We start from the raw sequence: 21901 nt of genomic DNA, 5'->3' as shown, positions 1-21901 counted from the left end.
AATCACCATTACTGTCTCTGGGGTCAAATTGATTTCAATATTAATTTTGTTTCTGTCTTTGGGATGGGCAGAGAGTAAAGGGTCTTCATTTTTCTTTAGCCAAGGTGCTTCCTCGGCTGGATTTGAACTCAGCAGTCTGTAGACGATTAGAATTTTCAAACCTCTGAACAAATCTTGAACAGTTATAAAAGGGTTATTCTCTTGCGGTCTAATGTTCCATTATCAGCAAAAATAAATGCCAGGAAAAAGGAAGGTTGTGTTAAGCTTTAGTTCCTCTTATTTCAATCGGGTGATTAACTTACAAAATAAAAACTGACCAAAGTTCTTTGAAAACGAGAGCTGCAATAAACAGTTGTCAAACCTGCACTGAACAGGATTTGTAAAACCGACCTACCCATTTTCATATTCAGTTTTGTTAGAATGAATTGTTGATTTGAGATTTATTTGGCGGATTCATAGGCTGATGAAGGGGTCAGGCCCGAAACATCAGTTGCCTATTGCTTTCCATGGATGATGCGGGACTTTCCAGTATTGTCGTCTGTTGATTCAGATTTTTATTTCTAATTTGTCATTCTGTTTCTTTCATTGTTGTTTGGTATTTTGTTTTGTACCAGAATTTTAAATGGTGATTTGGAATTCTATTTCTCACTCCCAATTCAGCTCTTGTAGGAGAAAAGCATTTCAACTTGCAATGCACGTTTGACTTAATTTTCGGTTTGATTCTGTATTCCCAAATCTACAAATAGAGTTGGGAGTAATACAAAATCATGAGGTCGATAAGCCGGAGAAAAAAAAAAAAAAAAAAATTAGTCTTGAAAGATTGAACAAGATGAATATTTCTTCTCTGGCTTCTGTGCATTAAGGCCATTGAGAATCAATACAATTGGTCACTGGAAACTTGAAACAGTGAGCTTGCCCCGCTAATTTAATGTAAATATTGGTGAGAATGTATGGCAAGAGTTGAATGTTGAGAAAGAGTCACGTTAAGTGGATAGGATTGTATCTGTTAATGTTATCAACAGCACAGCAGTGTGCTCGTGTGAGAAAGGAATCATTCACTCAAGTCTTCAAAGATGTTTTGTAAATGCTAACCGAGCACGTGGTGGTAGCCACACCTTACCTGTGATATTAGATACATTGAATTCATTCAATTATAACTATGCATTCTTTGAAATGCCTGTGTATGTAGCTTAGGAAATACCAAAGGCTTTTCTAAATTTTAGTATGAAATTTGTGTGAAATTAAAATGAGTGTCTTGAAATGAGGCAGAACTGAAATGCTACGAGTAGATGCGAAAAGGCCAAAAGACCTGTAGAATGGAAAAGACAAGCTCTAGATTCAAATTTGACCCAAAGAAGAAGGAAATTATACTAAATCTATGCAGCTCACTGATTCATCTTCAGTGGGTGCTGCATCCAGTACTGGACACTATCCTTTAGGAAGGATGGCAAGACCTGAAATTGGATGCAGAGAAGATGTTGTACAATGTACGAGGATGAGATTTTATTGTCAAATAAGAACAATGCACAGGAAATGTTGCTCCATCTACACAAGTGTGGAGAATAATTAATAGCAATGGTATGAATTGAATCAGTCAATGGGAGTTTGGTGCCTGTGATTGCCATGGCTAGATTTGTCACTTTGAACAGCCTTGGCACTCAAATTTCCAAACCAAGCCATGATGCAACCTGTCAATATACTTTCCATAACAAGCCTGTAAATCTTCGATAGAGTATTCAATAATGTCTCAGACTTGTTTGAAAATAGAGATGTTGGTGTACCTTCTTCACTGTTGCCTCACTGTGCTGGCTCAAGGAGAGATCCTATAGACTTCTAGAAACCTAGAACATAAAAATCTACTGCACATTACAGGTCCTTTGGCCCACAATATTGTGCTGGCCTAATCACCTACTCTAACACTGCCTAGAATTTTCCCTGCTACACAACCTTCCACTTTTCTCCATTCATGTACCTAACTAATAGTCTCTTAAAAGATCCTATTGTACCTGCCTCCACCACCATTGTTGCTGGCTGTACATTCTATGCACTCACCACTCTGTTTAGGAAAAATAACTTGCCTCTTTCATTTCCACACCCCCCATCTTATGACCCTCATGTTAGCCATTCCAGCCCTAGGAATAAAATATCTGGCCATCCACACAATCAATGCTTCTCATTATCTTGTACACCAAAATCAGGTCACCCCTCATCCTCTTTCAAAGAAGAAAAGACCAAATTCACTCAACCTATCCACATAAAGCATCCTCTCCAATTACTGCCAACCCTGCAAACAGGGGTGATGCTATGGCCATCTAGCACACTGACCTTTACCATGCTGAGGTCAGACAACAGCTCTCAGATATCTCCTCTTGCTTACCCTTTCAGCAGGTTCCCACCAAAACTCATCCAACCAGTTTTGTGTATTATCTCTGACTTTATCACTTTTAGTCCTATCTCTTTCACAAACTCCAACCTTATTTCCCAATCCTGCCATGCCCAGTTCTACCTCCTACCCAGGATTCACAAACCTAATTGTCCCTGTAGATCCATTTTCCGTACTCCTGCCCCACCAAATTGATATGTTATGAACTAATAAATCCTTATTAATACTAACAAAGAAACAACAATTTACCAGACAATGGTAAATTCAGCATTTCTTACTTATCTCTAAACTTAACTCTAAATTTAACCCCACTGTGTGCAAATGCAAGTGTGTGTGTACATTAAACTCCAAAACCATTACAGTTTAAACTTGATTCTTAAAGTCAAATTTAAAGTCCAGTTTCAAATATCTTGTTGACTTCAGGATCCTTTTAAATCACATTTCAGAAGCAATTATGAAGCACTTTTAAACATAATATTTTCAGATCTCTTTAAACTAATGAGTCTATGGATGAGCTGTCTTTTAGAGAGAGATATTCTTCAAACAGGAGTGAGCATATGCTGGGCACAAATAAGAACCAGTTCTAATTATTTAAAAGCCACTTGTGTTGTATCTTCTGTGATAAAGATAATACAAGTCCTGTCTTTCCATGAGGTCTTTTTCTTAAATGTCATGGAGTTACCCTCCACAATGAGGCTGCACTCTTTATTAAACTAGCAGTCAGAAAGTTATCTCCATTTTGAAATCCACTTTTTCTGTATTCCCTTTTATTAGGAGTAATACATAACAGCATCTATTGCTATTACTGTAATTCAACTGTGTTTCACAAGGGTCCATCTCCTGTGTGTCTTACAAGGTCTTGACTTTTGAACTGACTTAAAATGTCTGAATTTTTCAATATATTTCTCAAAATCATGTGACCTTTTTCTGGCTATCCATCCTATAGGATGATGATACTTCCTTTCAGTTTGTGGTTTTTGATCTGAGGATACCCCACTCCTCAGAAAGGAACAGCATGTACATGAATGGATTTTAGGTAAGTAGGGGTTGCACAGGTCCAGATCCACGCTCTTAACATCTCCCAGATCCAGTGGCATGGTGAAGATCAAGTGGTTCAGTTCAGTGAAGTAACAGGTCTTGGATGTAGATGGCTGACTGTATCTGTTGCTCCTTCCACAGGCTCCAGAATGTTCCACAGCTCCCTGCCCAGTGCAGAACAGTCGAGCAGTATGGATGTGCTTTTGTTCTAAAGCTAATGAACACCTATCAGTTCGTTCATCTTCAGTCTTTTGGAGTTCAATGCATCAATTCCCTTTCTGCCCTTCATGGCATTGTTTACTAGATGGCCATTGACACTACAAGAGGGTTTGTTTCCCCTTTGATAGCTCTCCTTTTTTCATCCTGCAGTGTGTCTAGTCACCCTCTGTACCCTGTTGGGGGAGCTGGTTTAGTCGCCGACCATGTAACAGGTAGTACTGGGTTACACGGTACCAGTAGGATTCAGACGAGTGACCTGACACATGTGAGAGACAATTTCAATTCTTGGAAACCATGTACTGGAATCTTTAATGGTTTTAGTTTCATTTCTGAAAAACCTCATGCCTTTTCCAAACCCACTCTGTATCCATGACAACCTCTGATCTTATCTCTGTTCTAAGAGGCTTAAGTGGTTTGGTTGGTTCCAGAAAGTCTAATGGTCCTGTTTTTGTTTTAAAATAGATGGCTTCCTTCAGCGGTTCTCATTGAGTACTTAAGATACTTCATTTTTTAACAAAACAAACACTCTTGTTCTGGAATCAATTAAAATATGCTTCAGTTCCATTAGCTCTGTTTTTCTAGGTGCTGTGACTCCAACTGAACTCTCTCTTATTGCAATGGTGTTTCTGCAAATGTGCTGTGACCTGTGTGTGATCCTGCACCAGCCCACAACTAACTTACTAAGAATACATAAACAATATTTTAACTCTATAAACTTACTTTACTAAGACCTTTTTATATGAAATATAACAACGTTAACCTAAATATTAATATTAACACAGATCCATTATCGATATCCATTTTGTCCTCCCAGTCCAGTCTTCCCCGTCTACATCCAAGATCTGTTGCATGCTCTCTCTCTCACTTCAACAACTTCCAGTTCCCTGAACTGGACCACTTGATCTTCACCATGGCCATTCAATTTCTCTGTACACCTCCATCCCCACGCCAAAGGTCTCAAAGCCCTTTGTTTCTTCCTCAATAAGAGACCCAATGAGTCCCCCTCCACCACCAGCTTCCTCTGGCTGGAAGAACTTGTTCTCACCCTCAACAACTTCTCCTTTGACTCTTTCTACTTTCTGCAGGTCAAATGAGTAACCATGTGTACTTGCATAGGCCCCTGCTTTTTTTTAATATATAGGTTATGCAGAGTAATCCATGCTACAAGCCTACACAAGCAAGGCTCCTCAACTCTTCCTCCGCTCATTGACCACAACATTGGTGCCGCCTCATGCACCCAAGATGATCTTGTCAACTTCATTCACTTTGCACCTAACTTCCATGCTGACCTCATTCATTCGGTCTATCTCCAGCAACACTCTCCCCTCTCTTGATCTCTCTGTCTCCATCTCGGAAGACAAATTCTTGACAGGCATCTTCCACAAACCTATCAACTCTACAGTTACTTCCTTGACACCTCTTCATTTATTCATTATGACTCACTGTCCTTACTTTATAATTTTACTCAAATCTCTGACTTGTATCTTTTCCATGTTCCTTTTTTTTAACCTTCAATTTTCTTTTAAAACTCATCATATAGAGTATCTGGCAAAGTGGTTAGTTAAGGGGTTTGAGTTTTTCTCCTCTACTATTTTCCTCATTTTTTTTTTAGTGTATTATTACTTTTTTTTAAAAAAGGTATATACTACTTAGAACATGAATTATGGATATGATTCACAATTTACGTTTGTTAGTGATGTACATAATATCTTATTTACTTTGTGTAACTGTCCATACTATCTTATTGGAATGTTTGTGTAAGTCCTTTATTAAAATCAATAAAATATTTTAAAACGAAAAAGAAAGACTACATCTCTTCACACCTTGTCCCTATAAAGATTCTATTCCTTTCTCACAATTCCTCTTTCTCGGCTGCAGCTGCTTGTAGGGACAAATTCTTCATTGCGAGATCATCTAAGATATTCTACTTATAAAAAAAAAAACATGGCTTCCCTTTCACTATCATCAACGGCCCTCACATGCATATCCTCCATTTCCTGTGCATCTGCCCTGGCCTCCTCTCATGCAAAAAGGACGGGATTTCCATTGACTTCACCTACCACCCCATTAGTCTCTGAGTCCAATGAATCATCCTCTACAATTTCCCCCGCCTATGACATGATCATTATCACCAGACATGTCCTCTCTTCTCCTCCCTTTTCTGCCATCTGCAGGAACTGCACCCTCTGACTCATTCATCCACTCATTCCAACAATGGCTCCTTTAGTACCTACCCTTGGGAATGCAGAAAATGCTACACTTCTGCCCACACCTCCTCCCTCATCACCATTTGGGGTTCCAAACAGTTCTTCCAAGTGAAGCAACACTTCATTTATGAATCTGCAGGGGTCAACTACTGCACTAATTTGTCCCCATTAAGTCCTCTACAGAGGAAAGAATGAACGCAGACTGTGAAATTGCTCTACTGCGCGCCTTTGCTCTGTTTGATGTAATAGCAAGGAACCCCCAGTTGCTACCCACTTCAGTTCCCCACCCCGTGCCATGTCGACCTGCCTGTCCATCATCTTATGCATTCCCAAACTGAGATCACCTGCAAATTGGAGGAACAACACCTCTTATTCTGACTGGGCACCCTCCAATCAGATGGCATTAACATCAATGTATTGGACTACCAGTAACCATCAAGACTCTTCTTTAAAATGCAGAAGGACCTTGCTAGCCTGAATCCAGGTATAGGAATGGTGGCAAGGGAGAGGTGGCTTGACCTGTATGGCCCAGGACCATGGGGAAGGAGTCATAGGGTATGAGTCATCTGTGGACGGGCCAGCTCCATATATACAGTAGTCAACAATAACTACATACAATGGAGGAAACATATCACCACAATCAACTTCTCTGGTTTCCTAGTCCGCCACCCCCATTTACTCGTTCTCTATCCCAATGTCCCCTTTCCTCCATTTTCCTTCCCTTCTCTCTCTTTTCATCTCTCTCCTTCCAACTATGCATTCACAGAGCTACCCCTCCCCCCCCCCCAGCCCGATCAATTCTCAGCTTTTTTTCTCCTGCCCTCTTATCCATGTCCACCTATGGCCTCTTGGTTGATGCTCCTCCCCTGCCCCTTCTTCCCACCTCACCCTTTTATTCTGGCACCTGCTTGCTTTTTCCTGATGCCTCGACAAATGGCTCAGGCCTGAAACATCAGTTATATGTCTTTGCCTTCTATGGATGCTGCAGCAACTGTTGAGTTTTTCCAGCAATTTTGTGTATTTACTACAATCACAACATCTGAAGATTTTCTTGTTTCATGACATCCTTGTAAATCTCCTCTGCACCATCAAGAGCATGTATGTCTTTCCCATAATGAGGTGATCAGAACTGAACACAAAATTCCATGTGGTCTAACCAAGGTCCTTTATAGCTGAAACATTACCTCACAGCTCTTGAACCCAATCCTATATGGTTAATGAAAGCCATACACCATATACTTTCTTAACAACACTATCAACCTGTGCAGCAGCTTTGAATGTCCTATAGACATAGATCCTAAGATCTCTCAGTTCATTCACACTGCTCAGAATCCTCCCATTAATATTGTATTCTGATTTGACTGACTGGGAGAATTGGGCAAAAAAATGGCAGATAGAATTTAATGCAGACAAGTGTAAGGAGATGTATTTTGGAAGGGCAAACCAAAAGTAGGGCATACACAGTAAATGATAGGGCATTGAGGAGTATGGAGGAGCAGAGAGATCTGGGAATACAGATACATTGTTCCCTGAAGGTGGCGTCGCATGTGGACAAAGAAAGCTTTTGGCATCTTAGCCTTTATAAATCAAAGTATTGAGTATAGGAGTTGGGATGTTTATGTTGAAGTTGTTTAAGACATTGGAGAGGCCAAATTTATGTGGAATTCTGGGTGCTTAATTACAGGAAGTATATCAGTAAGATTGAAAGAGTGCAGAGAAGATTTATTAGGATGTTGCCAGGTTTTCAGGAGTTGAGTACAGGGGAAGATTAAACAGGTTGAGACTTTATTCCTTGGAGTGAAGAAAATTGAGGGACGATTTAATAGAGGTTTATAGGATTATGAGAGGTATAGACAGAGGTGCAAGTAGGCTTTTTCCACTTGGATTGGGGAGATAAATACATGGCTTTAGGGTGAAAGGAGAAAGGTTTAGGGAAACATTTGGGGGAACTTATTCACTCAGAGAGTGATGGGAGTGTCAAATGAGCTGCCACCTGATGTGGTGAACGTGGGCTCGATCTTGTGTTTTAAGAATAAATTGGATAGATACATGGAGGGTTATGGAATGGGAACAGGTCAGTGGGACTAGTGAGATGATGGTCAGCACAGACTAGAATGGACAAATGGCCTGTTTTCTGTGTTGTAATGTTCTGTTGTTATACCACACTTCTTTGGGGTTAAACTTATTTTCCATTTCTCAGCCCAGGCTTGCATCTTTTCAATGTCTCTTTTTAACCTCTGGCAACCCTCCAGACTATCCATGGCATCTCCTACTTTTGTGTCATCTGCAAACCTTCTAACCCACCCTTCCACTTCCGCATCCAGGTCATTTATAAAACTTCACGAAGTGACCCTGCGGGCGTCCACTGGTCACTGAACTCCATGCAGGATACGAACCATCTCTAACCACTCTCCGTCTTCTCTGGACAAGCCAATTCTGCCTCCTTGCATCCCATGCCTCCTTACTTTCTGATTGAGCCTTGCATGGAGAACCTTATCAAATGCCTTACTGAAATCCATGTACACTGCTCTACCGTTATCAATATTTTTTGATTGATCAGGCTTGTGTGACACAACCTTCTGACAAAGCCATGCTGACTATCTCTAACATGAACGTATTAACTCTCTCCAATGCTAGACTACCAATGAAAACAGATGCATGATTTTGCTGCCTTCCCTCCATAATGTAAAATGCTTGTTCTTAATGATGAGAGCAAGATTATTGTTTGAATACCAACAACCCAGATTGTTGATTGCCATCCTGTATTCTGACTCATTATTGCCTGTTATTTGACAAACCACAGCGATGTCATCAGCAAATGTATAGATTGTTTAGGATTGGAGCTTAGAGGGAATACAGCAGAGGATTAAGCACGCAGTCTTGGCATTTTCCCCCATGTTGAGGTCAGCGACAAAGAAGTGATATTGCCAATCCACACTGATTGGGGTCTACTTTTCGGACAGTCTAGGATCCAATTGCCCAAGTTTGATTATTGGTTTTGCTGGTCTCTCTTTGGCTTGGCTTCGCGGACGAAGATTTATGGAGGGGTAAATGTCCACGTCAGCTGCCGGCTCATTTGTGGCTGACAAGTCCGATGCGAGACAGGCAGACGCGGTGGCAAGGGAAAATTGGTTGGTTGGGGTTGGGTGTTGGGTTTTTCCTCCTTTGTCTTTTGTCAGTGAGGTGGGCTCTGCGGTCTTCTTCAAAGGAGGTTGCTGCCCGCCGAACTGTGAGGCGCCAAGATGCACGGTTTGAGGCGATATCAGCCCACTGGCGGTGGTCAATGTGGCAGGCACCAAGAGATTTCTTTAGGCAGTCCTCGTACCTCTTCTTTGGTGCACCTCTGTCTCGGTGGCCAGTGGAGAGCTCGCCATATAACACGATCTTGGGAAGGCGCTGGCCCTCCAGTCTGGAGACGTGACCTACCCAGCGCAGTTGGATCTTCAGCAGTGTGGATTCGATGCTGTCGGCCTCTGCCATCTCGAGTACTTCGATGTTGGTGATGAAGTCGCTCCAATGAATGTTGAGGATGGAGCGGAAACAACGCTGGTGGAAGCGTTCTAGGAGCTGTAGGTGATGCCGGTAGAGGACCCGTGATTCGGAGCCGAACAGGAGTGTGAGTATGACAACTGCTCTGTATACGCTAATCTTTGTGAGGTTTTTCAGTTGGTTGTTTTTCCACACTCTCTTGTGTAGTCTTCCAAAGGCGCTATTTGCCTTGGCGAGTCTGTTGTCTATCTCGTTGTCGATCCTTGCATCCGATGAAATGGTGCAGCTGAGATAGGTAAACTGGTTGACCGTTTTGAGTTTTGTGTGCCCGATGGAGATGTGGGGGTGCTGGTAGTCATGGTGGGGAGCTGGCTGACGGAGGACCTCAGTTTTCTTCAGGCTGACTTCCAAGCCAAACATTTTGGCAGTTTCCGCAAAACAGGACGTCAAGCGCTGGAGAGCTGGCTCTGAATGGGCAACTAAAGCGGCATCATCTGCAAAGAGTAATTCACGGGCAAGTTGCTCTTGTGTCTTGGTGTGAGCTTGCAGGCGCCTCAGATTGAAGAGACTGCCATCCGTGCGGTACCGGATGTAAACAGCGTCTTCATTGTTGAGGTCTTTCATGGCTTGTTTCAGCATCATGCTGAAGAAGATTGAAAAGAGGGTTGGTGCGAGAACACAGCCTTGCTTCACGCCATTGCTAATGGAGAAGGGTTCAGAGAGCTCATTGCTGTATCTGACCAGTTTTGCTGGTATGATTATGTTAAACACCTAATAGTGTGATGGACAATCACTTGATGTAGGGGATCTTCTTGTTCAGTGATTAACCCAGATTGGAGGGCCAGCAGGATGGCATTGACTGTAAACATGTTGTGACAATAAATGAATTTAAGTAAGTCTGGTTCTTCATGAGGCAGGGATCGATTTGCTGCATAACCAACCTCTTAAAGCACTCTTTGCACATTGGCCTCAGACTAGCAATACAATCACTGGAGGGTTTGAGTTCTTGAGGATGTATCATTGTTTTTCCTTTTAAAGCGAGTGTTGAGGTGTTGATCTTGTCCATCGAGCTGCTTCAGAGTTCGTGATACTCCCTTGTTTTGTTTAAAGGATTGGTTGGCATGAAAGCCATTCCACAGCTGCTGAGTGTCTGTCTGAGATCCAGCTTAGTCCAGAACTGTCTCTTTGGACGAGTGATGTCCTACTGGAGGTTGTACCTGAACTTCCTGGAATTCTTATTTGTATGCCACTGTTGTGGATCTCTTGGTTCACCCCAAGGCTTCTGGATAGTTGTATAAGAAGACAATTATCCACCTATTTTCTGATGGAGTCAATAACAACTCTGGAGAGTTAACCGTGGAGAGTTAACCGTGAAGCAGGCACCTCGCCTCTTCCTTTTCCCAAGGACACAGTTACCATCGATGTGGGACTTTGGCACACTGGAGATACTAGGGACATTTGGATTGTGCTCCTTCTTGCAGAGACCATTAAGAGATCTAACAAATGTTCAAAATGATAAATGATTGAATAGATTGGATGAAATTGTCTGTGTGACAGTAGAAAATACTTTTACCCAGTGAATTGCTGCAAACTGAAATCAACTGTCTAAAAAGATAGTAGCGATAGATTTGATGATAATTTTCACAGCAGAATACATGAAGCAGTTTTAAGGTTGTAAGGATAGAGGCACTAACTGGATTGCATTTTCAAAGGCCTGTTAGGGTATAGTGGTATATTTTAGCTTGCCTTGCATTAAGACTTCTGTCGTGATTCATAGTTTGCTCCTGATGACTCAAGGTGATTGAAGAAGTTCAAGATTTGGAATGGCCAACTTCCTTTCTATTTATTAGAAATGATATTATCTCTCTCCTATGGATATTCATCAGCCTTAATTTCAATTATTGCCAAGTTATTACAGAGCTTTGCAAATGAATTGGCAGGAGTGGTCCGATTTGGCCCTCCTCTCTCTTCCTTCACCTCCACCCAAATCTCCTTCGTGTAATCAAATCGGTCATGATCGTATTGCGATGGTGGCTCCAAATTCCCAATAATCTTTCACTCCCTTGCTTATTTAGGTAATTCAGCTACTTCTGCCTAAAATATTCACTGATTCTCCACCTTCTCCAGTCTAAAAGTCAAAACCTCAATTGTTCAATACCCAGGTATTGAAGTTGCCTTCTCTAAAATGTATTCAATCTCTTCATCGTTTGAGATTGCTTGTAAAAATAATTTGAGTAAGTGAACTCGTAATAATTTAATGTCATTAAATTAAATATACATTTAGCATTTAGTTTCCTGTTAACATTCTCTAGATTTTGGCAGACCGCATAATATTGTGATGTATTTTTCATGTAGAATAATAAAGCTAATGATTGTTGACTTGTTATTTTAATTACATGGTGAATTATTATAAACAGTTTTTGAATACAGATGTTTGAATTGGCTTGTACCACTATTAACAATTCTACCTCCTTAATGACGGTCAATGAATGTCTAAGAAGTCGCTATATCCCACAGTGAAAATAACTAATGCTACAGCAAATATTAAATGTAGTCATTAAAATCTCCTTTTACTCACCATTAACCTAAATTAATATGTTATCTTCTTGGTGAACATAGATAATCAAGTTTGGAGAAAGGCACGCTGATATTTTGGATCAGATTAGTATTAACATGGTGGAGGTGTTAGATGCCTTGGAACAGATTAGGCTAAATATATCCTCAGGACTGCATGAAATCCTGAGGAAGGAGATAGCTGGGATTGTAATGGATCTGTGTTTAATATTGATGTTAAGTTATATTTCTTATAAATATCTTTGGTTAGTTGTGGGTTGTTTACAGGGTCACACACAGGTCGGTACATTTCCAGATACATCATTGAACTCAGAAAGAGTGTTCATTCTCAGAGTCAATGTGTCTAGAAAGACAGAGATAATGGAACTGGTGGATTTTCACTGATTCAAGAGCAATGGAATGCTTGTTTTTTTAAAAACTGAATTATTTAAGTACTCAATAATAACTGCTGAAGGAGGCCATCTGTTTTAAACAAAAACAGGCTTTGCTTGTGATAATTAAACTTGCAGGGACCAGCCAAACCACATAAGCCTCTTGGAATAGAGATGAGTTCAAGGGTTTAATATGGATATGATGTGGTTTTGAAAAAGGCAAGAGGTTTTGCAGAAATTAAACTAAAACTGTTAAAGATTCCAGTACATGTCACGTAGTTTCCAAAAATTGAGATTCTCTCATTGATGATATGATGTCAAATGATTTTGAGAAGTATATTGGCAAATTCAGACATTTTGAATCAGTTCAAAAGTCAAGCCCCTGTGGGACAAACACAGGAGTTGGACCCTTGCAAAAGAGAGGGTTGAATTACAGTAATCAGAATAGGTGCTGTTATGCATTACTCCTAATAAAAAGGGAATAAAGAAAAAGTATATTTTAAAATGGAGACCACTTTCTGACTGCTCTTTTAAAAATAGAGTTCAACCTCATTGTGGAAGGAAACTGAAGATTGAAAACTTGACCTCATGGAAAGACAGGACTTGCATTATCACAGGAGATGCAACATAAGTGGCTTTTAAATAAGTAAGTCTACTTTTCATTTGTGTCAGAAGATGGTCACTCCTCTTTGAAGAATATCTCTATGAAAGACATCTTACAAGTTTCTTGATAGTTTAAAGAGATCTGAAAATGTAATGTTTAAAAGTGCTTCCTAATTACTTCTGAACTGTGATTTTTTTTTAAACAGGATCCTGAAATCAATGAGATATTTGAAATTGGATTTTAAAATTGACTTTTTCAGAATCAAGTTTAAACTGTAATGATTTTGGACTTTGGAATATGGTTAGAGATGAGTAAGAAATCTTATGGGTGAATTTTCCATTGCAGTTCCTTTGTACTAATAAGGTTTGTTAGTTCATAACAGGGCCCTGACAGATTTTTGCATCTTTATTAGCTGCGGGAGGGATACCAGAAGATTGCAGGATAGGTAGTGGCTCCTTTATTCAGAAAGGATCATGCCAGGAAACTTCAGGCTGCTGAGCCCAGTGTCACTGATAGAGAAAGTATTGGAGAAAATTGCAAGGGACAGGATTGTAATTAGATGTTCTTGTCATGTGCACAGGGGCTCCGAAATTCTTGATGCAGCTGATCGGCTACTTAAGATGCACCAACTGCAACAGTGTGCATGAAATGACCACAATTTGCAAAAACATTAAAGGCTAATTTCTTTTCTTTGGCTTGGCTTCGTGGACGAATATTTATGGAGAGGTAAATGTCCACGTCAGCTGCAGGCTCATTTGTGGCTGACAAGTCCGATGAGGGACAGGCAGACACGGTTGCAGGGGAAAATTTGTTGGTTGGGGTTGGGTGTTGGGTTTTTCCTCCTTTGTCTTTTGTCAGTGAGGTGGGCTCTGCAGTGTTCTTCAAAGGAGGTTGCTGCCCGCCGAACTGTGAGGCGCCAAGATGCACAGTTTGAGGCGATATCAGCCCACTGGTAGTGGTCAATGTGGCAGGCACCAAGAGATTTCTTTAGGCAGTCGTTGTACCTCTTCTTTGGTGCACCTCTGACACGATGGCCAGTGGAGAGCTCGCCATATAACACGATCTTGGGAAGGCGCTGGTCCTCCATTCTGGAGACGTGACCTACCCAGCGCAGTTGGATCTTCAACAGCGTAGATTCTATGCTGTCGGCCTCTGCCATCTCGAGTACTTCGATGTTAGGGATGAAGTCGCTCCAATGAATGTTGAGGATGGAGCGGAGACAACGATGGTGGAAGTGTTCTAGGAGCCGTAGGTGATGCCGGTAGAGGACCCATGATTCGGAGCCGAACAGGAGTGTGGGTATGACAACGGCTCTGTATACGCTTATCTTTGTGAGGTTTTTCAGTTGGTTGTTTTTCCAGACTCTTGTGTAATCTTTCAAAGGCACTATTTGCCTTGGCGAGTCTGTTGTCTATCTCATTGTCGATCCTTGCATCTGATGAAATGGTGCAGCCGAGATAGGTAAATTGGTTGACCGTTTTGAGTTTTGTGTGCCCGATGGAGATGTGGGGGTGCTGGTAGTCATGGTGGGGAGCTGGCTGATTGAGGACCTCAGTTTTCTTCAGGCTGACTTCCAGGCCAAACATTTTGGCAGTTTCTGCAGAACAGGACGTCAAGCGCTGAAGAGCTGGCTCTGAATGGGCAACTAAAGCGGCATCGTCTCCAAAGGATAATACAAATGGATAGAAAGATGTACATTCATAATTGGAGTTAGTGCAAGGAAATAAAAAGTGACATTTCAGTGGTTCTTTTGTTATGTCAGATCAGTCCATGATGCTGGACAGGAAAGATTTTGCTTCCTGAACACTTTAGTGTATTTTATGGATTTTGGACTGCTGATCATGAAAATCACCTTAAAATTTTCCTATCACATACTGTCTTTTAGATATAACCTATTTTTGTGATCTCCGGTCATTTTAAGCATTCAAAACCATGAAGAGCAACATCATTGAAAATTCATTTTCTGATTTTGCACTTGGACTTCTTCCCTGCTGATCAAATTGACGAACGTGGTGAAAAGTTTCACCAGAACATTGTGACCATGGAAAAGCAGTATTAGGGCATCTGGAATCCATCAATACTGTCCAACTATTGTTGGATACTGACATGAGAGGCATCAGATGCTGAGTACAAACGAAAATCAGTAGCAACTAACGCAATGTGTCAGCAACATGCTAAATTCAATAAACGTTCTACAAATTTGCCGAAGGTACCACTGTAGTGGGTTGTATAAAGGAAGGGGATGAGTCAGTATACAGAAGAGAGATTGAAAACTTGGCTGAATGGTGCACCAACTAGAACCTTGCACTCAATGCCACCAAAACTAAGGAGCTGATTTTTAACTATTGGAAGGTAAAGCCAGAGGTGTACAATCCAGTGATCATTGGTGGATCAGAAGTGGAGAGTGTGAAAAAATTTAAGTTCTTGGGAGTCAAGATCTCAGAGGATCATTCCTGGACCCAACACACCAATGGCATTGTGAAGAAAGAAAGTCAGTGCCTCTACTTCCTCAGATGTTTGGTATGACATCAGAAACCCTGGCAAATTTCTACAGGTGTTTGGTGGAAAGTGTGCTGACTGGGTGAATCACAGTCTGGTATGGGGTCACTAATTCCCCTGAGCATAAAGCCCTCCAAAAGGTCATGGACATAGCCCAGCACGTCACAGGGAAAACCCTCTCCGCTATGGGAATGCTGCCATGAGAGAGCAGCAGTAGCAAACACGAAGGATCCACACAACCCAACACATACTCTATTCATGCTGCTGCCACCAGGAAAGTGGTATAGGTGCCACAAGACTTGCACCGCAAGTTTTAGGGACAGCTGGTATCCCTCTACCATCAGATTCCTAGAAACATAGAACATTACAGCACAGAAATGAGCCCCTTTAGCCCTTCTAATTTGCACTGAACCACTTTTTTGCCTTGTCCCACTGACCTGCACCCAGTCCATAGCCCTCCATACCTCTCCCATCCATGTATCTATCCAAATTCTTATTAAATGTTAAAAATGAGCCCTCATTCACTACTTCAGCTGGCAGCTCATTCCACACTCCTACCACTCTCTGAGTGAAGAAGTTCCCCCTAAACTTTTCCCCTTTGACTCTTAACCCATGTCCTCTGGTTTGCATCTCACCTACCCTCCTCATAATTTTAAATAATAATCAAATCTCCCCTCATTCTTCTGTGCTCCAGGGAATAAAGTCCTAACTGTTTAACCTTTTCTCTGTAACTCTGTCCCTGAAGTCAAGGCAGCATCCTAGTAAATCTCTGCACTCTTTCTATCTTTCCTGCAGATAGGTAACCAAAACTGCACACAATACTCCAAATTGGCCTCTCCAATATCTTGTACAACTTTACCATAACATCCCAGCTCCTATACTCAATACTTTAATTTATGAAGGCCAATAAGCTCTCTTTACAACCCTATCTACCTGTGAAGCCATTTTCAGAGAGTTATGTATCTGTATTCCCAGATCCCTATTTCTACCACACTCTTCAATGCCCTACCATTTATTGTGCATGTGCTTTCTTGGTTTGTCCCTCTTAAATGCAACCCTTCACACTTGCCTGCATCTGCCATTTTCAGCCCATTTTTCCAGCTGGTCAAGATCCCATTCCAAGCTTTGAAAATGTTCTTTGCTGTCCACAACACCTCCAATCTTAGTGTCATCTGCAAATTTGCTGATCCATTTTTACCACATGATCATTCAGGTCATTGATATAGAGGACAAACAACAATGGTTCCAGCACCGATCCCTGAGGCACACCTCTTGTATGAGAAGCAAGCATCTGCAACTACTCCCTGGCTTCTCCCGTCCAGCCATTGACAAATCCAGTTCACTACTTCATCATGAATATCTCGCATCTGGACCTTCCTGACAAACCTCCAATGTGGGACCTTGTCAAAGGCCTCACTGAAGACCATGTAGATAACATCCACAACCTTTCTTTCATCAACTTTCCGGGTAACCTCAAATCTATAAGATTGGTTAAACATGACTACCACACACAAAGCCATGTTGACTATCCCTAATGAGTCCCTGGCTGTCCAAATAATTGCATGTCTGATCTCGTAGAACAACTAACAATAATTTCCCTTCTACTGATGTCAGGCTCACTGACCTATAATTTCCAGGGTTACTTTCAGAGCCTTTTTAAACATTAGAACAATATGAGCTACCTCCAATCCTCCGGTACCAGATCAGTGGCTAAGGATATCTTAAATAGAGTATTTCTGTCAGAGTCTCTGCAATTTCTACCCTGGCCTCCCTCAAGGGCCAAGGGAATATCTTGTCAGGTCCTGGCGATTTATCCACCTTTATATGCTTTAAGACACCAAACTCTACCTCCTCTTTAATCTGTAACCTCACTGCTTGTTTTGCTTACTTCCCACAACTCTGTGCCAGTTTCCTGAATGAATACGGATGAAAAAAAAATCAAGATCTCCCCCATCTCTTTTGGCTCCATGCAAAGCTGACCAATCTGATCTTCAAGGGGACCAATTTTTTCCCTTACTATCCTTTTGCTCTTAATATACCTGTAGAAAACCTTAGGATTTTCCTTCTCATAATCAGCCAAAGCAACCTCGTGTCTTTTAGCCTTCCTGATTTCTTTCTTGAGGGTTTTCCTGCATTTTTAAATACTCTTCAAATACCTCATTTGCTCCATGTTGCCTGCACCTCCTACACACCTCTCTCTTCTAAACCAGATCCTCAATATCCCTCAAAAACCAAGGTCCCTGTGGCTGCTAAATTTGTCTTTAATCCTGACAGGAACATACAAACTCTGTATTCTCAAAATTTCATCTTTGAAGATCTTACACTTACCTCGCACATCCTTGCCTGAAAACAACATCCCAATTCACACATTCTACATCCTTTCTTATTTCCTCAAAATTGGCCTTTCTCTAATTTAAAATCTCAACCTGAGATTCTAACTTTTCCTTCTCCATAATTAACACAAAACTAATGGTACTATGATCACTGGACCCAAAATGTTCTCCTACACGTACTTCTGTCACCTGTCCTGCCTCGTTCTCTAATAGGAGATCCAGTATTGCATTCTCTCGAGTTGTACCTCTATATATTGATTTAGAAAACTCTGCTGAACATTTTTGACAAACTCCAAGATGTCGACCCCTTTTACGGTGTGCGAGTCCCAGTCAATATGTGGAAAATTAAATGTCCTACTATCACAACCTTGTATTTCCTGCAGCTGTTGGCTCCTCCAATTCTCTTTGACTATTGGGTGGACTTTAATACAACCCTATGAGTTCCTGAGCTCCATCCATGTAACCTCAGTAGACGAGCTCCAAGCCCTCTGGTTAGTCGTGCCTGAGCACTGCTCACTTCTCCCCTTTCATTTCCAACCCCCCCATACAATTTTCACATAATCTTTTGCTTCCTCGACTCTATCTCCTCAACAACCAACTCAATCAGGGATTCATTTAAGGACTCTTGCTTGTGCACTTTATTGATTTTTTTTGTGATTCTCTCTGTATGGCACAGTGTTTGTTTACATTGTTTACAGTTTCTGTTTCAGTTCTTCATTTGTTTTCACGTATACACTATGTACAGTGTTTTTTCACTACAAATAAGTGGTAATTCTGCTTCTCCCACAGGAAAAAGGAATCTCAGGATTGTATGTGATGTCATGTATGTACTCCAACAATAAATCTGAAATTTGAAATCTAAAAATTAATTGAACTTTTCTCCAACTTCCTACGTGATGCAGCAAATCTGAAATTATCTTTGCGTTCGACTTGAAGTTGTCTGTCATGATCCCCAATTTTTTTTCCAACTTTTTGAAAAAATTTGTTGTCCAATGTAATTAGTGTTACAAGGGGATGAAAAACTGCTTTCGAGTCAAAAAGTGCTGGACTTCAGGTTTCCATGCATTCTACCCGAAGGTAACAGTGACAAGAAGCTGTGACCAGGGTGATGGAGGACTAAAAAATCGCAAAGATCACTCCACTATTTAAAAGGGAGAGAAGCAGCAGAAAGGAAATTATAGACCTGTTTGTTTAACATCTGTATTGGAGTCTGTTATCAAGGATGTGGTTACAGAGTACCTGGAGGTGCATGACAAGATAGGCCTAACTCAGCATGGAAAAACTTTGCCTGAGAAACCTGCAATTTTTTTGAGGAACCGACAAGCAGGCTAGTCAAAGGAGATTTTCAACAGGCTTTTGATGTGAGGCTGCTTAACAAGATAAAGCACATGGAATTATACGAAAGATACCAGCATGGGTAGAGCACTGGCTGATTGGCAGGAAACTGAATGGGAATAATAAGGGATCTTATTCTGGTTGGAAACCAGTGATGCTCCGTGGCAGTTGGTGTTGTATATAACCATATAACCACTTACAGCACAGAACAGGCCAGTTCGGCCCTACTAGTCCATGCCTTAACAAATCCCCACCCTCCTAGTCCCACTGACCAGCACCCGGTCCATACCCCTCCAGCCCTCTCCTCTCCATGTAACTATCCAGTCTTTCCTTAAATGTAACCAATGATCCCGCCTCAACCATGTCTGCCGGAAGCTCAATTCCACATCCCCACCACCCTCTGCGTAAAGAAATTTCCCCTCATGTTCCCCTTATAACTTTCCCCCTTCAATCTTAAACCATGCCCTCTAGTTTGAATCTCCCCCACTCTTAATTGAAAAAGCCTAGCCACATTTACTCTGTCTGTCCCTTTTAAAATCTTAAACACCTCTATCAATCTTCTACGCTCCAGAGAAAAAAGCCCTAGTCTGCACAACCTTTCCCTGTAACTCAAACCTTGAAATCCTGTCAACATTCTTGTGAACCTTCTCTTCACTCTCTCTATTTTGTTTATATCTTTCCTATAATTTGGTGATCAAAACTGTACACAGTACTCCAAATTTGGCCTCACCAATGCCTTGTACAATTTCATCATATCCTCCCTACTCTTGAATTCAATACTCCAATTTATGAAGGCCAACATTCCAAATGCCTTCTTCACCACACCATCTACCTGAGTATCAGCCTTGAGGGTACTATTTACCATAACTCCTAAATCCCTTTGTTGCTCTGCACATCTCAATAGCCTACCATTTAATGCATATGACCTATTTAGATTTGCCTTTCCAAAATGTAACACCTCACACTTATCTGTATTAAATTCCATCAGCCATTTCTCAGCCCACATCTCCAGCCTTCCTAAATCACCTTTTAATCTATGGTAATCTTCCTCACTGTCCACAACACCACCAATTTTTGTATCATCCGCAAACTTGCTTATCCAATTCTCCACCCCTACTTCCAGATCGTTAATATAGATAACAAACAATAGTGGACCCAGGACCGATTCCTGAGGAACTCCACTAGTCACCGGCCTCCAATTGGACAAACAATTTTCTACCACTACTCTCTGACACCTCCCATCCAACCATTGCTGAATCCATTTCACTACCTCCTTATTTATACCTAATGCCAACACTGGATCTGGCTTCTTCACCACTGACTCAACCTAAAGATTAATGTTTAGTGTATCCTGCACAAGGATTCCCAAGTCCCTTTATACCTCTGAATTTTCTCCCCATCCAAATAATTATCTATACTTTTATTCTTCTTCCAAAGTGCAAGACCATACACTTTCCAACACTGTATTTCACTTGACACTTCTTTGCTCGTTCTCCTAATCTATCAGTCTCTCCATTTTTCCTAACCTCCTGTAGGGAACTTTGTCAAAAGCTTTACTAAAGTCTAAATAGACAACATCCACAGCTTTCCCTTCATCAACCTTTTTTGTAACCCCCTCAAAAATCTCTATCAGGTTTGTCAAGCATGATCTACTCCTGACAAAACCATGCTGATTACTCCCTATCAATCCCTGTACCTCCAAATATTTGTAAATACCATCCCTCAGAACACTTTCCATCAACTTGCCCACCACAGACGTCAGACTCATGGGCCTATAATTCCCAGGTTTACATTTGGACCCGTTCTTTAACAGCAGAACCACATGCGCCACCCTCCAATCCTTTGGCACTACCCCTGTGGCCAGTGACATCCTAAATATCTCTGTTAATGGCCCCATTATCTGTCCACAAGCATCCCTGAGTGTCCTTTGGAATATTTTGTCCGGTCCCGGAGATTTATCCACCTTTATCTTTTACAACACAGCCATCACTACTTCCTCGGTTATCCTTATATGCTTCATGACCTCCCCACTATTTTTCTTTACTATTTGTCTATTAATGATTTGGATTGCAGAATAAATAGGTTTTTGACAAAGATTGAAGTTATACAAAGTTAAGTGGAGGGGCAGGGTAGTGAGGAAGAAATGGAGAGACTGATAGATTAGGAGAACGAGCAAAGAAGTGTCAAGTGAAATACAGTGTTGGAAAGTGTATGGTCTTGCACTTTGGAAGAAGAATAAAAGTATAGATAATTATTTGGATGGGGAGAAAATTCAGAGGTATAAAGGGACTTGGGAATCCTTGTGCAGGATACACTAAACATTAATCTTTAGGTTGAGTCAGTGGTGAAGAAGCCAGATCCTGTGTTGGCATTCATATCTGGAGGAATAGGATGTAAAAGTAGGAATGTGATGTTAATTTTTTTTATATAAAGTACTGGTGAGGCTTCACTTGCAGTATGGGGTACAATTTTGGGCTCCTTCTTTAAGACAGTGAGCTCAGGTATCAAAGAATGTTCTTGCATTGAGAGAATTCAGAGAAGATTCACAAAAATGATTCCTGGAATTTAGGGATTATCTTATAAGGAATGTTTGACAGCTCTTGGACTGTACTCTTTGAGTTCAGAAGAATGAGGAAGGGGAGGGGGTTGAAGGATCTCAGAAGAATTTCAATTGTTGAAAGGCCCGGCAGAGTAGATGTGGCAAAGTTGTTCCCCATGATAGGGGAGTGTAGGACAAAAAGGGACAACTTCAGGATTGAAAGGCGCCAATTTAAAACAGATGCGGAGAAATTTATTGTGTGGTGAACCTCTGGAATTGCTTCCATGGGCAGCTGTGGATCCAAGTTGTT

General features: G+C 41.2%; 1 protein-coding gene across 5 annotated transcripts in view; it reads left to right on the top strand.

The window, feature by feature from the left end:
• The window catches only part of LOC138762192 (WAS/WASL-interacting protein family member 1-like), a 139390-nt gene that overhangs the window by 1800 nt on the left and 115689 nt on the right, over positions 1–21901 (top strand). For 2 of the 5 annotated variants that reach the window (XM_069935769.1, XM_069935761.1), the window contains exon 2: positions 12822–12927. The exons of the other annotated variants lie outside the window; for them this stretch is intronic. The gene's annotated coding sequence lies outside the window, so the exon portion shown is untranslated. The remainder of the gene's footprint in view (positions 1–12821; positions 12928–21901) is intronic. 5 annotated transcript variants of the gene reach the window in all.

This window comes from Narcine bancroftii, chromosome 4, assembly GCF_036971445.1.
Source record: "Narcine bancroftii isolate sNarBan1 chromosome 4, sNarBan1.hap1, whole genome shotgun sequence".
Taxonomy (NCBI): domain Eukaryota; kingdom Metazoa; phylum Chordata; class Chondrichthyes; order Torpediniformes; family Narcinidae; genus Narcine; species Narcine bancroftii.
The sequence above is the reverse complement of the archived record's forward strand: the minus strand, read 5'-3'. Positions and strand labels throughout refer to the sequence as shown.